This window comes from Saccostrea cucullata, unplaced genomic scaffold (assembly GCF_032062105.1).
Source record: "Saccostrea cucullata isolate Sc308-1 unplaced genomic scaffold, CSIRO_AGI_Scuc_v1 ctg6817, whole genome shotgun sequence".
Classification (NCBI taxonomy): Eukaryota; Metazoa; Mollusca; class Bivalvia; order Ostreida; family Ostreidae; genus Saccostrea; species Saccostrea cuccullata.
In genome coordinates this window covers 1-25,091 of record NW_026925004.1, presented here as the reverse complement: position 1 = coordinate 25,091, position 25,091 = coordinate 1, and the positions used below count along the sequence as shown (strand labels likewise).

Sequence of the window (25,091 nt, the reverse complement as noted above, 5' to 3'; positions counted from 1 at the left end):
TATTTTTTTTGGTTTTTTATTTATTGCTTAAGGTGTCCTCTGGCCCCCCACATGAAAATTAGGTGACCCCTGGTCCCCCACGATTACAATAAAAGGGTTTCCTTGGGTCCCCCATACAGAGAAGTGGGGTTTTTAGCTTCCCCCCCAAAAAAGAGGTCCCTCGGGCCCTTCTGCAGACAATAAAATGCCCTCGGGCCTCACTAATTAAAATATAAGGTTTTCTCTGGCTCCTAAATGTTCCGAAAAAAGGTAAACTAGTCCCCGTACAATAAAAGGTGATCTGGTCCTTCTGCTGATGTACAAAAATGACCTCTGGGCCCTATACTATTAAAATAAAGGGAGACATCTGGTCTTTTTACTGATGTACAGTAAAATATTAGGTGCCCACTAGTCCCCGTATTAAATGTAAAATATCGGGTGTCCTTTGGCCCCCGTATGATGTGCAATATAAGGTTTTGGTCCCCCTACTGATGTACAATAAAGGTGCTCCCCCCCCATTTCCAAAAGGGCCCTGTTCCCCCACAGAGTATAAAAGGTGTCCTCTGGTCCCCCTACTGATGCACAATATAAGGTGTTCTGGTCCCTCTACATGTACAATATAAGGTGTCCTCTGGTCTCCCTACTGATGTACAAAAAAAGTGCCCTCTGGTCCTCTACTATGAATAAAATATTAGGTGACCTGTAGCCCCCCTACTATGTTTGATATAAGGTACCTCTGGTCCCCTTATTGATGTACAATAAAGGTATCCCCAGGCCCCCCTTATTATGTGTAAAAAAAGATTCCCTTTTGGACCACTATTAATTTAAAATGTAAGGTGACCTATAATCCCTATGATGATGTACAATATAAGGTGACCACTGGTCTCCCTATTGTTGTAAAATATAAGGTGGCCTCTGGTCCCTCACTGATGTACAATGTAAGGTGATTTCTGGTACTCCTATTAATAACAATATGAGGTAACCTCTGGTCACCCTTTATTACTTTCACGTTTCTGCTAATATATATAATAGAAAGTTGAACTTTATAAAGTTATAAATATGATTATTTTGGAGTAAGACAAAGAAAATTGTCTATCATATAAAATTCAATTGATATATAAATATTGATATAGATGAATTTACTGTTGTGCCTTTAATGCCTGAAGAGTTCCTATAGAATGTTTTATTACTACGCAAAATGACGAACTATTTGCGAGGGACCCCAGGTCCTAGTTGAGCGTACGTTTTATCCTTCTGCCAATTAAAGAGTGAAGGTTAAAAGGCTGAAATGTAGCACATGTAGGAAATTCGCATGCCCCCTTTTAATGATATAAATAAAAACAACTCACATGACTGTTGTTTGTGATACTTTCTGGGTATAGAATAAAAGTTTAAAGTCAAAAGTTTACAATGATATGCATCAAGGTGCATTTCAAGCATAAATTATACATAGAAATATGTATTGAAATGAGAGGCATTTGGTTTGTTTACACTTTTAAGCCAAGCGAGAGCTATTCAGAGGTCATGACGTCAGAAATTTATTAAAAACCAGGGATTTCCACATTGAACACCCCTTTATTTATGTGAATATTTTATCTGACAAATTTCTCTAGCATGTGGTAAAAAATAATTTTGGAAATTATAATCTTTTTTAAAAAGTTACAAGTTTTTGCTTTTTTCTTTGTACGACTATGTAAACTCTATTAGATTTTTTTTAGAATAAGTTAATCTAGGAAGCAATCTGATTAAAATCAGATCCTTTGATCTGCTCACATATATAGATCGCTACTTGTGTAGCGATCTATGTTAGCGGATCAAAGGATATGATTTTAATCAGATTGATTAAAGGAAGTATCATGTCGCTCAAATATGGCTCGTATATGTTAGTCAATAAGTAAAAAAATAATTTTATCAAATTGCATATATTGCCCAATAATTACGCAGTTTTCAATAATAAAGATATGCACGGATCTAGAGTTCCAGACCACCCCCAACCAACACACCCCCTTGGATTTTGCAGAGATTTTTTTTACACTAAACCAAGTTTACTTTAAATGACCCTTGACGCCCCCACCCCCCCCCCCCCCCCGAAAACGCTAGGCCCCTATCAAATAAGCGAATATGCTAAGTGGCTATGAAAAGTACTAGGCTTCTATATACTAGTATGAAGCTTTAAAAGTTAACCTCACCCCATCCCTTCCCCCAAATAGGATCTAAACAGGATCTAAGCCTGTACACGTATGAATTATATGATAAAGAAAAAGTAAATTCTCTGATGAACAGGATAATCAAGGCTGTTACTGATGCACAAGATGATGACAATTTTTTTATTTTATTTTATTTTTTGGGGGGGGGGGTGGGGGGTGGGGGGGGGGTCGACATATCAATATCAATAACTCATGAAGTTTCAGTCAAAGTCTCACAAGATTTTGGTAACTTGTTGATTAAACATGAATTAAAATGTTTGAGAAGAAATCTGGATAACATATTCGAAAGGATAGTAAAAGAAATTTACACTGTAGGGCTACAAGGATGAGACTTAATTGTACTCCTGTATACGTTGTGGTGGCATATTTGCTATGGTATGCGCAGTAGACCTTGTCCCATGTGCATTTTGACTAACAAAGAAAATGGTTCCGCATTGCAATTTATGCTCTCTAAATGGCCATAAAAATGCATGCTCAAATTCAATCTTAACCAGGGGCCTTTGCCCCCCCCCCCCTTGCAGGCTCTGTGCCCCCAGGCCCCTACTGATTTTCCTGATTTCTCCGAAACAGTATCCCCCAAACCTGGAGTAATCGCTGTCCTACATTCCTTCACCTTATTTTTATGCAAAAAAGATACGGATACACTCACATCTTGCCTTAATTTCTTTTCTTTAAAGTCATTCCCTAAATATACACAGGGTCAATCTAATAGATAATCAAAGTACTGAAAGTACTGCTACGAGTTGATGGTATTGTTTGTATGTTATTTAACATCCCTCTCGGGAATTTTTACTCATATGACAAGAGCCCACTACTTGCCAGTGGAGAGCTGCAAATTTTGCCCTATAAATAGCACTTTACGGTCATTGATCAGTGATGGATCTTTTTTTTCGTGCCAGCACATACTGCGACACATGACCTCGATTTATACGGTTTCATCTGAAGGACCGGTTGCCACATCCCATAGTGGGATTCGAACGCACAATGTAAGGATCAACTACTTACTCGCGACTCTAGAGCAGACGCTCTAACTAATGCGCCACACACGTAAAAATCAGTTGAGGTCCCTGATCCATATTTTGGTTATATGTGTTTTGTACTATTAAACAAAACAATAAAGCAGCTTTTCACACAAATATTTCAAACTATTTCAAAAGAAGACCAACCTTCAACAATATTACAAATAGGGAATTATGACTAACAAAGAACGCAAATGAATGAAACCATTAATATGCACATCAAATATTTCACTATTTTCATAAATTGACAAATAATTTGACATTTTCAGTGCACATCAATATGTTTCATTTCTCGTGATTGAGCCACTCTTAAATTTCAAATCCTCTATTTTCATTGATATGCATATTACAAAATTCAAAATTCTTGATTTGGTTACTATTGTTATTGAAATTCAGCTCCACGTCTTTTAAAATTTGCATGTATATTTGATATTTTCTTGATTAAGCCACTCGTGAAGTTCAACTCCTTGACTTGTATGATCTTGATATGCAAAATAAATACTCCAATTCTCCCGATTTAGCTGCTTTTAAAATTCAACTCTTTTTGACTTTTAATTGAAATGAACATTTTAATTTCATGTTTTTTCGTTTGGTCTAGTCATTCTTGAAATATATCTACCTGATTTCAATTGATTTGCACATGTAATATTACATTTCTTTCAATTTAACTCTTGCAATTTAACTACATGACTTTCATTGATAAAGGACAAGGTAGGGTAACAGCCTGTAGGTCTTTATTTGATATATAAATCAGAACAATGGTAGAATTGTGATAGTTTGTAGTTCAGAAGTTAAAATGATCCCCACTTTAATACAAGCACTAATTTTGATTCAAAGCTTACATGGAAGCAACTAGAGTGCGCAGATATAGGGCATTTTCAAGAATTTCTTCAATTCTGGTGGAATTTCATCATATTTGGGATACATTTCTCTTCGGAAAACAGAGTAAAAGCTTGCATATCTGAGGTTTTTTCACATAAACTGCATCTCATATTAGTGTATAAAATATATAAATTTGGTAGATAGGCAAGCGTGTGTCTGATGTTTTCTGAAAGAAAATGTGCTGTAAAATTGATGAAAATTTGCATAAAAATGAGAAATGACGAAAATTGACCTATTTCCTGATCTCACTTTGGCCCCTGTATATTCTAAATCTTAAAACCAATACTCATTTTGTGGCAGGGGTGACAACAGGTTTTTATGGATAAACTGTTGGATCATTTTGAAAGACAGCCAAACTTGCGGCCAAATACTGCTCTTACCCTATCTTGTCCTTTATGCACGTTTAATATTACTTTTTTACGTGAAGACTAAAAATTTATCACAATGGCATGGTATATTAATCGTTTACCTAATCTATCTACTTTTGAATATATTTGATTTTTTCAGTCTCTTGATTTATATTTATAAACAAACAATTCAAATTTTATTTTAATGAATAACACCCGATTTAATCTTTTTTTTTTGGGGGGGGGGTGTTATAATTTTTTTTACTGTCTTACGCACTTCTAATTCACTGTATAACATTGCCAGCATCTGATAGTAAGAGGCAGCTGGACATAGTAAAGATCGAACTCTCTCTCCAGAGTAGCGCCGACAATTAATGAGATAAGAATCACAAGCATGTTAAGCGACCTTCACTTGTATATAAAACTTGCTGTGATACAGATCTAAATTGTGGAAGACAGTAATTCTTTTATTGTTTGCACAAGAAGTAATAAAAATTTACATAAAAAATATTTTATCAACTGGTACAGCTCATTTCTTCCCTTTAAGATTAATATTTGATTTACTTCAACCATCTTTACTACGTGTTTCTTGCTTTGTTTACAGACATACATATGTAAGTAGTGTTCTAAATGTAAACACTTCATCACTATATTTATCGCAGGAAAATTGCACTGTTCTTTAGGCTGGATCAGCACAAGGATTAGTTTATTTGTATACCACTAACACGTCAGTCTTGTAAAAATAACCTGGTTTGTACAATGATTAATTTTGTAAATTTGCTTTCAAAATTTTTTCAAATTCTGTTTTCAAATTACTGACTTATAATAGATAATATTTATTGACTTAAAAATCAAAACTTTGTTTGCACAACATATCACAATTTTAAATTGCATGCCCCTTGCACTATTTTATCTCCCGGATTGATACAAATTCAAAAAAATAAATAATAAATATTTAAGTTTATAAACACTTCACAGCATATCAGGAAAAATATTCGTATTCTGTAGATCATGAAAATTGTAAATAAGCCAATATTATACAAGAACCTGTACACAAAATACTCAAACGAAAATGTGATTAGTTTCGATACATGGGAAATCACTTACCAGTAACATAATAACATGAGTTTATACCATCAACTCGTAAACATGAGTATATAATATATACTAATATATAGTATATATGATCCCCTATCGTATGTATTCCGATATACTAGTATATATGATTCGATCCGATAATATATTCTATTAATAAATACATTCCAATTTGGTTGCCAATTGGATCCTGATATATAAATTTAGGGATTTTCTTCCAAATAACGATGACGTAGAAAAACTTCCGCGCCATCGTTGGTTTCGCATCGTAGTCTGTTGATTTTGCAAACGAGTCTGTTGACTTGTTTTTAATGTTGTCTGTTTTGTATTTCATTATGTTTATAAAATTAGTTGTTAGTTTTGCATAAACGTCTTTTTTACCCTTTCGTTTTATTATTTTTTTTTTTGCTTTATTTAGCGTTTGTATTATCTCAAAAGCGGTTGAGAGTAAGGTAAGAACTATATTTTTGCACGTAACTTTAAAATGGCGACTATGGGGTTGACTTCCTGCCTTGAACAGGATGAATAAGCCCGCTAAAATCAGATAATTTCAATGTTTATTTTTACAAGATATTTTTGCACATGTAGCATCGTGGTGGTTATATTTTTTTTGGTCAGGTCATTTTTCTAGCCTATCGGTCGGTCGGTAGAGGGCAACAAAACAATTTTCAAAAGATATCCCACTATCAAAGTGTAAGACTTTTTAACAGGTCGGAGAGAATACTCGAAATCGGGTATTATCCTTGAAATCGCGTATAATACTCGATATTAGGGTATCGTTGAATCCGCGAAATCGGGTATTCCGTGCAACTTTCTATAAAAAACTAAAGAATAAAGCAACGGCGCATTATGCCAGTAACTGTTACTTGTACATCAGTATCTTGTGGATTTATTTTTATTAAACCCAAATCATACGGTTTTCAAATAAGTTTAAAATCACACGACAAACACTGCTGGGGTAACAAAGAGGACACAATGGTGTTATTAATTTTCAATATAATTTCTAAAAACAAATGACTACACTTCGTTTGTCTTTATTTCCCATTAAAGTATTCCATATACTTAATTTTCTAATTTGTGCACTATTCACAAAAAGTGACATTTTAAAGAAATTAAACGACTAACGCCGCGTTATGTATTTTTATGAAAAATGTATGGCGTCCCTTTCACGTGAAATATAAATTATTCCTAAAGTTAGAGAGCACAGTATAAGCGAGTCATAATTGTATATCTCTGCCATAATGGAATACCAACGTTATTATAAAGAATAAAATAAAATAAGATTAAATACCCACGGGAAAACAGTTTGCAAATAGCTAATTGAAGGTGAGTATCTTTTTTTATGTCAATTTAGCATGAAATTTTTATTCAAAGACACCGTAAATTTTTTTGGTAGCATTTTAATCGATACAAGATATGCTATTCTACCTTTATTTCATGCATTTGTGTGAAAATTAAGAGCGAGAAGTCATATGAACAGGATTTTCTAGGTTTTTTTGTTTTTTTTTTGGGGGGGGGGGTTATAAATAAAAGTCAAATGTGTTATATTTTCATGAGCTTATAATACATTGAATTTCTCAAATAGATCAGGTACAGTCATATTGAAATATGAATTACATAATCAAGTTTTCACATTTCTTACAGTTTTTACATTTATGAACATGTGAATGAACAAACTGAAATAATGGAGTGTTCAATTGTCTTGGAAACTCTTGTCTTATTTTTTTGGAATATAATTCCTCATCGGACATTAAAATTTCATAAAAATCGTAGCCACTTCCTTTCTTTATTATACTATTTGATAGACAGGGTAAATTATACCTCTTTACATTCTATGTTGTTTTTTTTATACCGCTATCAGTTTTCTTTTAGTTATTTTATCTATGATATGTATTACTCATGGCAATAATTTTTCCTAATACTCATCTATAATGAAAAATGTGTTTAAAAAATAAAATTCTAGTTCTTGTAGTCTCATATTGTGTTAGAAAATAACAGGTTGCTTTTTTTTACCTACAGTGTATATGATTTTTATTTGATGAATAAATCTTCCCTTTCGATTAAAAATATATGACCCAGTTTAACCGACCGTGACATTCAAAGAGAGGTCTCTTGGACCAATGTAGAACACAGTCGAGGTTGTTTTGTCAGAGGTGGTCAAGAAGCCTTTAGCCCCCCCCCCCCTTTTTGAAGTCGCCAAGAAATGGTAAAATATTGATGACTTAGCGAAATTAAACGATCAACAATTATGTTCTCTCATAAGCTGTATTCCTGAAACTATCACTGTCTCTGCTAAAATGTTGAAGACATATTCTGCAGATATGTTTGAATGATAAATAAAAAAAGAAAAGATTTTCAAAAAGAGAAAGAGGGTTCTTTCAGCCGAAATTTTAGACATTTTTATCATTACATTATTTATACATTCATAAATAAATTTGATTTTATGCACAAGATGAATGTGAAAGTAATTAATGACGCATAATTAGATACGATAGACAATCCCTTGTTTATACATGGCATTATATCTGGTGTGTGAAATGTGTTTCCGTATAATTTGATTTATTTACAAATTGTTCATGTTTGTCGTGTTGATGTGGAATTATTATAAATTCCCGAATTCTGATACTTCACAATTCTGTTCTGTTGGGAATGAATATTAGGAAGATGCATATATACTTTCAACATAAGGAAAAATATAAAGCAAATCGAACGCCTTTTTGTGTGCAGATCATAAAATGTACTGAGCTCCACGGGTATTTGTTGTCCCGAGCGCATTAATCTTGACGCCCAAATTCTTACTTGGCTAGTGATACCTTAGAAAACATGTGTATCTATATGAAAGTTAACTCGGAAACATGCGCCATCCCATTGTTTCATTTTTATTAGGTGATACACCTCCTATACCCGATTTCGCGGATTCAACGATACTCTAATATCAGTATTATACGCGATTTCGCGGATAATACCCGATTTCGAGTATTCTCTCCGACCTGTTTAACACATTATGCATGAAATATGGAGGTAACGAACTGTAGTGGAGCTAAAAAATTCCATTAAAATAAATACCGATTTTAAGCAGAACAAACACAGACGTCAAAAAACTGCAGGTGGGATCAGGTGCCATTGGGGAGTAAGCATCCCCTGTCGACTGGTCTCATCCGCCATTTGCTTCATGTCATGTTCAGGTAAACGGGAAAATACAGATTTAAAACAATTCAGTGTAAAAATGGCTTTATGTGTATAATATTAAAACCGTCAGCTAGCAAGACCATCTTTAGAAATTGGTTGGTTCCGACCGACTGGCAAAAAAATGACCTGATTCAAGACTATTTTAACCTCCGAAATACTATTGTTTTCTATGTATTTGGAAAATAGATATTAAAAAAAGCACCGAATCAAAAAAACAAAACAAACAAAACTATCAATATTCTGCATGTACAATTTTTGAATGATAAGAATGTTATTTTAACAAAATAATGTGGTTCTTCTTTAGAACAATTCTTCCGTTTGGAGAAATTTTACGCTATGGTCTATTTTCTGCAGGGTTCTACACTACCGTCATTTTTTTTTGGGGGGGGGGCTAAAGAGAATATAAAACTCTCATAATCAATTAAAAATACGTTAAACGTTCAATGAATGCATGCATGAATATTTCTTTATTAAATTTTGCACAAAACATCTTTTGCCCTCATTAACCCTCTTTTGATTTCTCCTTCATAAATCTGTGCCTTAGAACCTTTCACACCAAGGCCTTTAACTTTGAAAATAGAACCGGTTAATGGGTATTTCTTAAACTCTTCCTCGGAGACCTCGTGAGCGGAACATGTGACGTAAAGTTCATCCAAATTCTTCCGCCGAAACAACATGACGTTATTCTTAGAGCAGGGATGTTGACAGCTTGAAGTTGTTGACCTAGGGAAGTTAAAGTAAAATCCACTCATGTTCATGTATGTACATAAATATAAAGTACTATATACTCGTAAATGTACATCATATATACAATTCACTTGTATATACACACAGGCTTAAGAAAAGATTAATTCTTCAATATAAATAGGCTTGTAATTCTTGTATATTACCATTCAATAGTATGAGCAATGCGAAATATTTTGTGAATATTAGGAAGTACTGCATGCGTATTGCAGAACAATTGAATGGTGAATATTAATTTTTTTAAATATCAATATCTTACAAAGGATAATACCTGTCTCTGGATCATATCGAACAACTTTACTGGCAAAGAAGCATGCTACCCATAGTTTACCCTCTGTATCAATGGTCATACCGTCAGGAAAACCGAAGTCTGGTAATGATTTCCCAGCGTTGTCTACAACCACTTTCTGATTAGCTACAATAAACAACAATTATTAGAATAATAATTGTATTTATGTATTGAATGCGACATCTTAGTTGGAGGTTTTCGATAGGATTAATTTTGGTAAAATGTGAAAATTCTTAGATCCACGCCTTGGTTGATGAATTACGTGTGATAGAAGGTGTAAGGTCACGTGGTCAGCTAAGCGAGTCAATTATTTGTATTGTGATAACCCGCATGCTGAAGCAAGTCTATTTTGAAGACCCTCCACCACCCCTGCATTCCTACCCCTAAATCTTTCACCATTGTGTGCAGACTGCCATCCAGATCAAGACAATACAGACTACCAATTTTAGGCATATTCTCGACGTCAGGATCAATTGGTCCCATTGTTCCTGAAAGCAAAATATACAGATGAAATGAAACTTGTTAAATTTATGTACATTTACTTTCAGAGAGTAGTACCCATTGCACTGTAAAAAGTCAAAAGAACATAAAATATTGAATATAATTAAATGCCTGCCTGCCCAGACTCTTCCTCTCGGATCACATTTTCCGTCATTAAAGCGTGTCTTTAGACCCTTCTCCACCTCGTGAAGTTTGGTCACCTTTTTGTATCCCAGTCAACATGAACTAGACAACGACCGACGCCAGCTATCAATCCACCCTTTTTAGCGGGTACCGCAAATCCTACAGTGTCCTCTACAAAACAATTTACCGGTATTATGTGAGAGATGAATAATTTGCAGAAGGTTTTTATTATATTATCATATAAAAAAAACAATTATTGATGTCTTTTTTCAGCCAATACGATGAATGAGCTCTTCGGGCTAGGGGAATTGTACTTCTCGGATGGCTAGATGGTAATGTCAAAAAAGCAGTTTCAGTGTTTCACAACCAAATCACAGTAAGCGCAACCTAGTCAAATTCTTAACCATGTATTTTGCACTTTTATTATATGTATTTTGCAATTGTGTTTAACTTTATAATTGATATTTAAATTATTTACAATATTTTTTTTTCAAAGCCGTGTACTTGCGGTACGAGGCAAGATCATTTTATTTTTACAATGCAGTATCCCCAAAATTACAGAGAAATAAGAAAAGTCATGGACACCAACAGAAATAGTGAATTTCAGCAATGTTTGAAGAGAGTCATCTCGGTAGAAAATTAAGTTGATCTAAACACTAATGACATATTTATTACTTACCTAGTATTATTTTATCACCGACGCTCGTCTCTGGGTTATATCTATATTGTCTATTGTTGGGTGGATAGTATTTTCTGAATATCCACATAGAGAAGTGTATTTGTCATGTCATCCCAATGTGGGCCTTCTCCAACTGTTTTTGATGCATTTTTTATCACACATTCGACGGCCATATTGAAATAGGAACAACTCCTTAATACCGATTCACATACAGAGTAAATGTTTGCTCTTTGCTTTATCTGAGTGAAGATTATCCACCTGTGCAGATAATAACGTTTAATAATCATGCCATGTCTTAATATTCTGATAACAGCAGTTACTGATACTATGAATCGCAGTAACACAAATTAGTTTGGTTAAGTTAATAATACTGTTTGTTATGTTACTGTCACCCAGAAAAGACTATACGAGATGAAAGGAAAACTTTTTCTCAAACTACATGTAAAATACACGAGAATCTCTAAGAATTACGTGGATTCTGGTATCTAAGGATATAGCATGCAAGATGTGTTTAATAAATTGTACAGAGATAGCAAATTACTATAAATATTGTATTGTAACATTAGAATCAGATTCAAAAGCAAGATAGAGGACAAAGGTAAGGTAACGACCAAATCTGGCCCCATATTTGATGTAAAATTCAGAACGCTGGTAAATTTTGATAGTTTGAAGTTAAGAACTTATCAAATGATGCTTGCTTTAAAACCAGCCCTTATTTGGAATCAAAGCTTACATGGAAGCTACTAGAGGGTGCAGAAGTTGGACATTTTCCCGAAATTTCTGCAATCCTGTGGAAATTTCATCATATTTGAGATACTTTTCTCATCTCGGAAAACATAGACCAAAAGCTTGCCTATCTGAGATTTTACAAATAAACTGCATCTGATACAAGTTTATAAAATTTATAAATTTGATAGATAGACAAGCTTGTGATCTGTATTCCGAAACAAAATGTGCTGTAAATTCGATGAAAATTTGCATTAAAATGAGAAAATTCTAAATTGACCTACATTGTACTACAGTATTTTCTGTCCTCTCTGTCACCCCTGAGGATTTAAAAACTTAGAACCAAAGGTCATTTTGTGGCAGGGGTGACAACACGTTTTATGGATAAACTGTTTTATCATTCTTAAAAACACTCAAAATAAGGGTCAAAAACGGGTCATAGCCTATCTTGTTCTTTTTATGCAGAAAACTGAAAAAAATCTGGAGTTACCATTTAATGGCTTACGGAGGACATGAAAATAATACCGGGTATTATAGGTATGATTCTAACTTCAAAGTAACTATTAGCTGGATAACCGAAAAAGCATGTGAATTAAAATTGGTCTTGTTGTTTTGCAGATAATAACTGGTATAACTAAACTTAGAGGTACTGCGAATACTAAGCTAACTAAATAAAATGCGCCAACCTTCAATATGATAATAATAGCAAAGTTCATGTTTTGCTCTAGGAGATCCGAAATGAATCCAATAGCAAAATCTTATAATCAGTTAGAAATTCTTATTTATAATTTACATTCAATAAAAGCAAAAAAGTACAAGTATATTCCTTTTTTCAACTCTGTATGAAAAGTCTATCTTTTACTCTTTTTAACCCTCTTTGATTTCTCCTTCATAAATCTGTGCCTTAGAACCTTTCACACCAAGGCCTTTAACTTTGAAAACAGAACCGGTTAATGGGTAACTTTGGGTATTTCTGAAACTCTTCCTCGGAGACCTCGTGAGCGGAACATGTGACGTAAAGTTCATCCAAATTCTTCCCGCCGAAACAACATGACGTTATTCGTAGAGCAGGAAATTTGACAGCATGTAGTTGTTGACCTAAAGAAGTTTAAGTAAAATTTAATCCATTCATGTTCATATATCTACATATACAGTACTAATATATAATCACATATGTGCATCACATGTACAATTCACTCACGTTTACACACACTTACACTGATTTATTCACTAAATTATTCATAGGCCTTAGAAAAGATTAATTTTTAAATATGAAGACTTGTAATTTCTGATATTATCATTCAATAGTACGAACAAGGCGACATTTTTTTTCTAATATTAACTAGTTCTGGGTATTGCAGAACAATTTAAAAAGTGAATTCATCTAATATCGTACAAGGAACATTTACCTGTCTGTGGGTCATATCGAACAACTTTACTGGCAAGGAAGCATGCTACCCATAGTTACCCTCTGTATCAATGGTCATTCCGTCAGGAAACGTCAGGAAAACCGAAGTCTGGCAATGGTTTTCCAGCGTTGTCTACAATCACTTTCTGATTAGCTACAAAAAGAAATCGCAGATTTAAAAGCATGTAAAGCGACAAGCCCCCTACTATGAATGACTTCAGCTTTTTCCTTACAATTTTGTTTATAAGACTTTAAAATATACACTTTAATTGTTGAAATACAAATTTTGCAACAATAACCGTCATTTTGATAGGAGAACTGATTAATATTATAATTGGCTTCCTTGGTATGAAAGCTTACAAATCTGTCCTGTAGTTACGTCATAATCATAGCCATATATTTTTCGTGGTGTCGAGTCGATGTAGTACATTGTTTTTTCGTCACTGGTCCAAGCAAGCCCATTAGAGATACCAACATCTTTCACCATTGTGTGCAGACTGCCGTCCAAGTCAAGACAATATAGACTACCAATTTTAGGCATATTCTCGACGTCAGGATCAATTGCTCCATATGTTCCTGCAAGTAAACTATAATGGATAAATGAAACGTGTTAATATAATAGTTACTTTCTGAGAGTAGTGCCGTTTGCTCTAAAAATAGTCAGAAGAATGTTAGATAGAGGAAAAAAAAGGCAAACCAGTCCAGACTCTTCCTTTCGGATCACATTTTCCATCATTAAAGCGTGTCTCTTTATCCACCTCGTGTAGTTTCGTCACTTTCTTTGTGTCCCAGTTCACGTGTACCAAAAAACAACCAACGCCAGCAATCAATCCACCTTTTCTGGCAGGTACCACAAATCCTACAGTGTCCTCTACAAAACAATTCAGTAAATGGCACTCTCTGGTCATCTGAATCCTTTCTGATCATTCTAGAAATCATAACGATATATTTTCTTTATTTCTACATTAGACTGAAAATAGACCTGGAAATTTCAAAATGATATAGTTGATTATATCCACCTGCTCACAGGAAATTAAGACATTTATATTAATATGACATTAGACCAAAAATAGATGGAGCTACAAAGATTAACATATACTAGTAATCTAGTATGTATATGTACAATGTATAGATATATATGTGTAAGTACAAAATTTCCTTCAAGTGTGTATTGCACTTGTACACATATAGCATATACATGTAATAGTATAATAGAAATTAACAACCAAAACAAAACCCAACTTAGTCCAAATTTTATTCCTGTATTTTGCAAAATTTGCATTGTACTATGACTAAAGAATGGATATCTAAATTATTTAGAATAGTTTTTCATAGCCGTGTACTTGTAATACGATGGAAAAACCATTACAATTTTATAATACAGTATTGCACCGTAAGAAAAATGGCCAAGGGCACCAATAACAATTGGATTTCAGTAAGATTTGAAGACGGTCATTTTAAGTATAAATTAGGTTCTCTTAACACTTGTGACTTACTTTATTACTTACCTAGTTTTATTTTATCAGCAACATTTGTCTCTGGATTAAATCTATGGATACTGTTTTCATGTATATCCACATAGAGAAGTGTACTTGTCATTTCATCCCAATGGGGGCCTTCCCCAATTGTTTTCGTTGCATTTTTTATCACACATTCAACGGCCATTTTGAACTCTTTAACCCCTTCACTTGCGTACCGGTCAATTTGACCGCGGGCTCGTTACAATAAAACACGACTTCACGCAAATAAAATCTCCGTATCTATTTTTTGATAGCATAAAGGTAAACTATATATCATCTTTTTGGAAATTTATCTTCTTTTAAACTATCTAAAAGTTCATGTCTTAACTGAGTATATTTCAAATTTCTTATTTCAACATACATCAAGCTTGAAGATTAAAAAGTATCAAAAATGCGATAAAATTTTGCACTCAATTGCCATTTGACCTCCATTTCTACTAATAAGATTATTCGTTGGGCTTATGAATAGTCATGTCAAATATCTCTAAAACATTCCCTACAAAATGGTATATGTATTATGTCTAGCTTCGATTCTCCTTAGATAGTTAGAAATGATAATACTTTGTCAAATGGTCTGCTAAATCACGTAAAATGCGCAGCTGGAGAAAAGGTTAATACTTTTTCACATGTTAATGTTTGTTCTCCTCTTTATCTGAATAAAGATTATCTCTTTGCAGGTGGAGAGAATATCGAAAAATAAATGCAATCTAAAAGACTGCGAGATGGTTTATTTATAACTTCATATGAAATAAATATACGGGAATCAAAAAATAATAATAATAATAATACCAAAAAAAACATGTATTCTTATTTCCTGATATCCCACCATCCCTATGTTAGCCCTATTTTTTGCACCCGGTCCTAAAAGATTTTTAGCTCACCTGAGCCTTAGACGAAGGCCCAAATGAGCTTTTTTCTGATAACATTTTGTCTGCCTGTAAACTTTTCGCATTTCGACATCTTCTTAAGAACGACTGAGCCAATTTTAACCAAACCTGGTACAAAGCATCTTTGGGTGAAAGGGGAGTTTAAATTATTTAAATGAAGGGGCTAGCTTGTCCCCTCATAAGGGGATATAATCAAGATAAGACGAAAATAGGGTCACTGGGGTCATCAAAAAATCTTCTTCTCAAAGACCACTAGGCCAGAAAAACTGAAACTTATGTGAAGCATCCTGGGGTAATGTAGATTCTAATTTTTTTCAAATCATGACACCCAGGGGTTGGGCGGGGCCACAATAAGGAATCAAAGTTTTACGTAGAAATATATAGGAAAAAACTTTAAAGATCTTCTTCTCAAAGACCACTGGGCCAAAAAAACTGAAACTTAAGTGGAAGCATCCTGGGGTAGTGTATATTCTAAATTATACAAATCATGACCCAGGGGTTGCGCGGTGCCACAAAAGGGGGTCAAACTTTTAAATAGAAATATATAGAAAAAACCTAAAACTCTTCTTGTCAAGAACCACTGGGCCAGAAAAGCTGAAACTTATGTGGAGGCATCCTGGGGGTAGTGTAGATTTGTTCAAATCATGCCCCCCCTTGCATAGGGCGGGGCCACAATAGGGAACACAAGTGCCAGAATAATTGAAACTTAAAGCATCCTGGGGGTAATTTAGAAATTAAATTGTCCAAATTATGACCCTTGGGGTTGGGTGAGGTTACAATAGGTATTACAAGGGAGAATCTGGTTAAGAACAGCATGGTCAAAGCTACTCAGGTGAGCGATATAGCCCATGGGTCTCTTATTTTAGATATAGAGGAAAAAATTGGGAATTTCCGGAGTTTCATGTTCAAGAACTGAAAAAAATGTATTCAAGTATATATATATACACACATTAATAAATGATAATGAATACAAGCATTGAAACTGTTTTATCATTATCAATTTGAATAGTCACCATCTTCTTGCAGCTAAAGTATAAAGTTATGGTTTTTGCAACTGATCCAAGAAAGAAAAGGAGGCAATAGAAATTCTGCTTTTGTTTCATTTTCCCCATTGTTATTTGCACAACACTGAACATTCAAATATTTAAAACTTGATTGTCCGCGGGAACATTCTTCCCACACTGTCACCTCTAGTACTAGATTATATTAAAATTGATTTTTCTTAAACAAAAGGGGATAACTTTTCAACTCTTAAAGGACAGGTTGACACTTTCTGCTCTTACATACTTGCAGTAATAAATTGGAATCAAGTCTAAAATGAATATTCAACATAAATTGGTGTAATTTCATTGATTTTGAGGAAGAGCCTCACTTCTGGGCCCACAATAGAGGATCAAGGAAAAGGTCTTTGAAAAAATATTCTTCAGAAGAACAATAGGGCTATGATTAGTCATAACTCATAGTAATATTCAAACATTGTAAGGTAGTGTAGATTCATGTTGTTCAAATCAGGGCCCCCAGTGGTTGAGTGGGGCTGCAATAGGAGATTAAAACGGTAAGAAAATTTCAAAAAATCTTGTGATGAAGAACAACAGAGCTATGATTAATCATTAATATGCATGCATTGACAGGTAGTCACTAGTGTAGATTCAAGTTTGTTCAAATCAGGGCCCACAGGGGAAGGGTTGGGCCACAACAGGAGATCAAAATTTTACAGTGGAATATAGGGAAAAATTGATGATGAACAGCTAGAGCAAATTGACTCAGGTGAACACTGTGGGTCATAGACCTTCTGTTTATCTGAAATTCTCTTTGGTTACTTCATAAAAAGTTGCTCTCTCATTACCATGTACATTTAGTTTCTGAGGGAAAAATGGCAGGATGACAGAAACCCAAAATAATGCATTGATGTCTAATATGTATTTAAGTTATTTAACCTTTATAGACAGCAACCTTGTTTTCATGTTTATCAATATGTATTTTTGAAAAAAAAAATCATTTCAGATTTCAGATTTCAGAAAACCCTGATGAATTTGATAAAAATATCCTGCAATATGTAACAGACAATGAGGATCTTAGACTGTTTGCAGATATAGATGATTTTAAATCTGGAAAATACTTCCTCAAGACTAAATTTCATACTGTCTTTGTTGGCATAATCGATTATCTTAGACAGAATCGAGAGCCGTCGACTTAACTAAGTGGAATGCAGGGCTTGGGAAAAACATCTTCCCTCTTGTACTACATACTCGAATGTCAAAGAAACAATGACACCAGTGTTCATTACATTGACTTGAATAAAAAAGAAATCAGAGATAAAAACTTGGAAAGATTCACTGCTTTTTCAGAGAAATTGCCTCATCACAAACCATATCACTATTTTCCATTCTCATTTTGTTGACAAAATTAAGGAAATATTCTTAGATAAAAGAATTGTATTTATTTTCATTGAAAAGGGCTTTACAGCAAGTGCACATTCTGGTGAAATTGACTGTGTAAGAGATTCACAACTGGATAAGGAGGATTATGGAAAGATTTGGAAAGGTGGTTTAAAGTCATTGGGATGTCAAGAAGATACACAAAAAAGAAGCAAGAAGAGATAGCGAATTTCAAAAGATGTGAAAATAGTGAGCTCTATGCTAAATTTTTGCTCGAAACTGCAGTACTTCTGGAATTTGTTCCAAATGAAGGGAAATATATCTATACAGAGGAGCAGGCCAAAAGAGTAATGGTAGCAATTAACATTTTTGACGCTAAATTCTGCAAAGTGACGAAAGAAGACATTGATTCAAATGCTAAATTTGCAGAGCGAAATCTAGAAGAGAATGACGTTTGTGTAAAGGTACGACACCTGGAGCCTTTATTTGCTAGTGAGTGGCAAGAAAGACTACCATATAGTCTTGAAATGGTCCTGAAAAGTAAAGAAAGTTATGATTTGTTTGCTGTTATGTTCCAAAATGGTGGCGGGAGGAAAGAGTATGTAAAGTTACTTGTTTAGCTTCAGAAGGAAAATGACCTAGCTATTATACCCTTAAAACGCAAAGTTCTAGAGACATCTTACCAGCCTAGCGAATCAAGCTTAAAAGTGTCACAATCAAATGATTCAGGTTTCCTGAAAATTCCTTCTGAAGGAATTTTCCAACCTGGTCAAGGATTAATTGATTTATATGCAGATAAGGAACCTGAAGATCTGAAAAGCCAGAGAAAAAATGTGACAATAGTTGCAATGTATATAAAGGAACTTGCAGCATCAACATTGACAAAAAGATTTCTCGTTTACCCACAGATTGAAAATTTAATGGGATTCGATTACTTTGTGTATTTTAATGCAGTGGAAGATGAAACAGGCTTTTCTTCAGAGAAGACACTAAAAGGCACTTCCATATTGTACCCTGTTCGAGTAGCAACTGGTACATTTCCTAGAGGGGATACAATTTGTCAAGCATTGGAAATTGTGAAAAAAGTTTCTCTGATGTCCATGTGACATCCATGCTGTTGTTGTTGTCGTAAGAAGTGATAATGAACCATATACACTATTAAAATGCAGTTTTGAACACCTAACTGTACTGAACTTGTATGAAATGAAAGAAAGCCCTTAACAGAAGTTCTTGCAATCAAATGAACTTTTGTATAAATATCATTTGCAACTAGGAAATGGTTAATGTTAATTTCTAATTGTTAGGAATAGGATACATTTTTGGTTTAAAAAAATATTTAAAAAAAACATTGAATATGACTTGATTTACTCAGAGACTATAATGGTAGAAAGCAAAGTACTCCAAACATTAATACGAATGCAAAAAAGTATTGCAATTACATACAAAAGGTTGTACATGTATATAGGCAGAGATTTATATGTGTAATGTGTCAAGATATTCTTGTATAAATCAATTTTATACTGGACATTTCATTTATAATTTTAACCACACCACGTCTGTAACTATTTCAGTCCAGGGATTTCACCTTCGTATACATTTGCTGGGTAACCTTTGACACCGAGTCCCTTGACCCGAAACAGGGTCCCCGCCAATGGATATTCTTTAATTTCCTCTTCCGGTGCTTCATGAATAGAAGTTGTTACATACAGCTCATCCAGATCTGGGCCTCCAAAGCAGCAAGAGGTGATTCTTGTAGCAGGAAACTCTACAGATTGCAATTCTTCACCTAAAATAATTATATAGAAAAATTTGTTAATTTGGCTGATTTCCAATCTTTCGTTTTTCTTTTCGTGATGATCTGAATTTTTAATGAATAGATAGATATGCATTTGATAGAGACATCAAGGACTGCTTCTTAAGATGTATAATCACTGATCACTCTCACTTTTCTACATTTATAAATTTCATAAAACTCTTTGAATTCCCCTATAAGAAATATCAAATAAACTAAGTAAGATATGTTGAAATTTATATTCAGAAATCTGCAAAGTGAAATTTATAGATCTATAATATTTTGCAATATGGAAAAACCACTGGTCATTCATTACATCGCTTTATGTAAGAAGCTTTAGTGCAATTTAATTGTATTCTAGTCAGGATGTAAGAGGAACAATTCTAGCAAAATTAAATGGTCCGTAATCAAATATCAACATACCAGTGTTTGTGTCATAACGGACAACCTTTTTGCTGAAAAAATTGGCGACCCATGCCTTTCCTTCTGTGTCTAGTGTCATTCCATCTGGTAAACCAAACTCTGGTACTGACTTACCAGAATTGTCAACGATTACAGTTTTGTTGTCTAGAGTGAGAAGGATAATAGTGAAAGAGCAATATTTTCAAGCTTCATGTAACAGTCTCTAATATTCAATATGATAGGTACATAATGGAATGTTCATTTTGATTTAATGCACGAAAACATTTTTAAACAAGAGGCCCAGGGGCCACATCGCTCACCTGAGCACATCGGCTAGGAAAAAGAACATATCAGATCAGAACTGAAACTAATCATGGCTTTGAAGTACTCGAGAATATAATTTTAATAAAGATTACCATATATATTCTTAAGTAAAACTTTGAACAGCAATATTTGCCCCCACCCTATTCCCCACCCAACCCCTTATTCATGATTTGAATAAACTTGAATCTACACTACCTGAGGATATTTTCACATAAGTTTCACCTTTCGTGTCTCCACTGTTCTTGAGAAGAAATTTTTTTAAAGATTTTCCCTATAAATTCATATGTAAAACTTTGATCAGCCATTTTGGCCCCACTCTAGGGCTAACCCCTAGATTCTACATTACCTGAAGTTGATTCTATATAAGTATCACTAATCAAGGATTTGAAGAACTTGAAAAGATTTTTTTCTTTATATTCTTATGTAAAACTTTGATCAGCCATTGTGGCCCCACTCTAGGGCTAACCCCTAGATTCTACACTACCTGAGGATGATTCCATATAAGTATCACTAATCAAGGCTTTGAAGTACTTGAAAAGATTATTTTAAAGGTTTTCCCAATATATTCCTACGTATAACTTTGATAGGCCATTTTAACCCCCTCCTACCACTGGGGGTCATGATTTGAAGAAACTTGAATCCACACTACCTGAGCATAATTTCACATGAGTTTCATCTTTCCTGGCCCCAGTGGTTCTTGAAAAGAGGATGTTAAAAGTTATATATATATATATATATATATATATATATATATATATATATATATATATATATATATATATATATATATATATATATATATATATATATATATATATATATATGTAAAACTTTTATTGGCCATTTAGGTCCCACATTATCCCTGGGGGTTATGATTTGAACAAATTTAAATCTACACCACCTAAGGATGCTTTCATATAAATATGATCAATTATGGTTTTGCTATTCTTGAGAAGAAGATTTTTAAAGATTTTTCCTTTATATTTCTATGTAAACTCTGGTCGGCCATTTTGGCCCCGCCCTACCCCCGGGGGTCATGATTTGAACAAACTTGAATCTACACCATTTGAGGATGCTTCCATATAAATATGATCAATTATAGCTTTGCTATTCTTGAAAAGAAGATTTTAAAGAACTTTCCTATATATTTCTATGTAAAACTTGGGTCAGACCATCGGCTCAGGTGAGCTAAAAACTATATAAAAACATATATATTTACCAAAGAGCAGATATGTCGCATTTAAGACTGCTAAATTATACAAATTAACTATTTGAAACCATTTATATTTTTCACTGACCCCCTACTAGACATGACATACCGTTACATATATGTTATTCATTCTCCAAACAGAGAAATAGGTTAAGTTTTTATAGCTCTTTTTGTTTTAACTTATGATATACATGTAGGAATACATTTCTAATATCAGATTATTTTTCAAATGAAAAAAAATCATTTATCATCATTATTGGTTTACGTTTAAAATATTCTATCTAAATATTTTAAATTTTACCTATGCTGCCTGTGGAAGGGTCGAAGTCATATCTGTAAAGTTGTCGTGGAGTGGAGTCGATATAATACATCGACTTTCCGTCCTCTGACCAAGCTAGTCCGGTTGAAATTCCTACATCCTTAATCATCGTGCGCAGCGTGCCATCTAGATCTAAACAATACAGACTGCCTATTTTCTTCATGTTGGGTACATCCGGTACTACAGGTCCCATTGTTCCTAGAAAAGAAGAGAATTTTTAAGCTATTATCATTTTACCAGAGAATATTTACATTTCCAATGTCTTTTATCGAGATAAAATGCCAATTGACTCATAGGTATCGGAACCGGGGGAGGGAGTTTAACCCCCTCCCCCACACACATTTTTGTAAAAATAGACATTATATAGGCATTGAAAATTGGGATTTACCGGTACTTTTTTTTTTGTTTAGCCGCCCCCCCCCCGCCCACTTTCGATTAGCCACCCCCCCCCCCCAACTTTCAATTTGCTTTTGGCACCAATGATAGTTAAATGTACCTTCTTTTTCCATCAATGTACTGGTTCATCGATAGGCGCGGTTAAAAAAAAATCACGTGCAGGGCGGGACAAAAAGAGACAATAAGCGCTAGCGGGGCTTCTTGCACGTGGATTGGCGGAATAAATACAATGTAAATATAAGGAATAACAGTCAGATTTTTCAATTGATAAATATTTGTTATCTCCAAACTTCAATGTAAAAAAAATCGAAGAGTGTGTGAGAGATATGTAGACAGTTGTGTATTTCATTTGAACAAAAATTGTATATTACATCTTTTTTTTTTTTTAAATTTATAATACTGTCGGGGAACAGCATTACCTGCTTGTGAACTCGAAATCAAAGTTTACAACAATATGAACTTTATAAACTTTTCATGAAAACTTATCGATTGCCATCCCTGTTGAAAAAAGAGGTACATGTACAATAAAGTTTAAACAAAAACTGATCACACCTGCCCAGACTCTTCCTCTCGGATCACATTTTCCATCATTAAAGCGTGTCTCTAGACCTTATCCACCTCGTGTAATTTGGTTGTCCTCTTTGTGTCCCAGTCTACGTGAACTAGACAACGACCCACTCCTGCTATCAATCCACCTTTTTTGGCGGGAACTACGAAACCTACTGTACCGTCTGCAACATGAAGATTTAGCAATTACACATCCTCATCAGTTATTTGACTAAATATCAAAAGATGGACGTTTTGAACAACAATGGAAAATTTTAAGTGTTGGTCCAAAATGTTCTCCAAAACCCCAAAACCCCCTCAACTTTATGTTATTTTTAGATGATTTTTTTTTAGTTTGTAGTTTTTACATAAAGTATTATTAGTTACAAACTCATTTAGGGCCTAAATACGGAGTCATACAGGGTATGAAATGGAAATCCGTTCCCAATACGGATTTCCATTTCACCCTGTATGACTCCGTATTAGGTCACTAACTGACTGTGTTACGAATTATCCCGCAGAAGACTTTAAAATATCAAAAAATGTATATGAGCATATTGTGAAAATATCAAGTTTTAATTCAATAATAATCAACATAAAATATCGTTACAAGAAATTAAACTAAACTGCCTAAGCAAACCGTTTTTCGCCGCCGTTTTTCGAACGGAATTGCGTGTCCGATTTTCATATTACTCCTCAAAGGCGTCGTAATACGGAAAATTTCATCTGAAGCGGGATATCTCATTCCTTTTTTCCTTTTCAATGATTTTTTTTTAAAATATAAGATATCAAAATATAAAGGCATGCTATTATAAAAGAAACATTTTGCACTGGATTCAGTCATTATTCAGATTTAATTGGCCGTTTCTTATAATATATTTCACTAAAATTCACACTTTATGAAACGGTCAAATTATTACGGTAAAGGTCTATATGGACAGCCATACCTTTGGGTTTACAAACATCATCTCTTACCCAGTTTAATTTTTTCGTCTGATCCTGTTGCTGGATTATATCTATGAATAGCGTTATCGTAAATATCTACGTACAGTAATGTATTGGTAGCACTGTCCCAGTGGGGCCCTTCCCCTAGGTTTTAGCTCATTGTTTATAACCCACTCTACAGACATGGCTCTGTAAATAAAATGCGTAATGCAAATTTTATTTACCTATTCATTTATTTATCTAATTTTTTGCATTCAAAACTGCTTGCAAAATATCATTTAAAAAAAAAAAACATTTTATCATTTATGAACATTTTACAATAAAAAAAAAATATGTGAAAATTCCTCTTTCGCAATATACTGATTCTTTTTTAACAAGAACAGTGTTCCGTAGAATTGGAATTTTATTTTAGAACTATCAGGGGTTGGCGTCTACAATGCATACCTTTAGGTCCTTTGACCTACGTCAAGGTTGTGACTGTTCTATCCAGTTCAGTGGACACAGTCGGTATAAATATCCACCTGTATGCTGTATAGCGCTTTGATTCGTCTGCCAGATCGAGTCAGGTATTTGCGCTGTTTTGCTGACCTCGATTTAGAGGCGTACAGTAAAATGAGGATAACGACTGTCTATGCTGGGTCATTTTTGCACAAGAAAAATGGTCTCGTTGAAACTTTTTACTTTCTTCGTATTTAAAATATAAATAATTTTGTGAAAATAGTGTAATAAATCTTTATTGATAACGATACCAAATGAATCCTAAGGATTATAATTATATATGTGTCAGTTAATAGCGTCAGGAAATACATCCAAATCCATACAAAATGTATTAGAAAATATCAACTTATATGAACCAATACAATTTAAGCTTGTACAATTTGCAGAACCCCCCTGGCAAAAGCTTGTACTATTTGCAGTATAAAAATTAATATGTAATTTTATATAGTTATTGTAGGTCTCTTCATAATGCCATACTATACGACTGAGATTTCACTAAGCCCTGTGAAATTCATTGTTTGTATGAACCCTCTGACGAAACTGAACCTGACTTTAGAATCTCTTCAGGGAGAGCGTCAGCAAGTTGGTATATGCTCACATATCCCGCCCCATGAGAAATTGCCAACTTCGCTGAATTCTGTGAGCTATAACGTTAATCTCGCGAGGGTCCTTACATATCACTGGTA

General features: G+C 34.0%; 3 pseudogenes; all 3 read right to left on the bottom strand.

Annotated features, from left to right (window-relative positions):
* Positions 1-8,561: 8,561 nt before the first annotated feature.
* Positions 8,562-11,306, bottom strand: LOC134267791 (regucalcin-like; annotated as a pseudogene).
* A 1,306-nt stretch (positions 11,307-12,612) lies between these two features.
* LOC134267790 (regucalcin-like) lies at positions 12,613-14,892 on the bottom strand (annotated as a pseudogene).
* Positions 14,893-19,321: 4,429 nt separating this feature from the next.
* Positions 19,322-24,514, bottom strand: LOC134267792 (regucalcin-like; annotated as a pseudogene).
* Between the last annotated feature and the right edge of the window lie 577 nt (positions 24,515-25,091).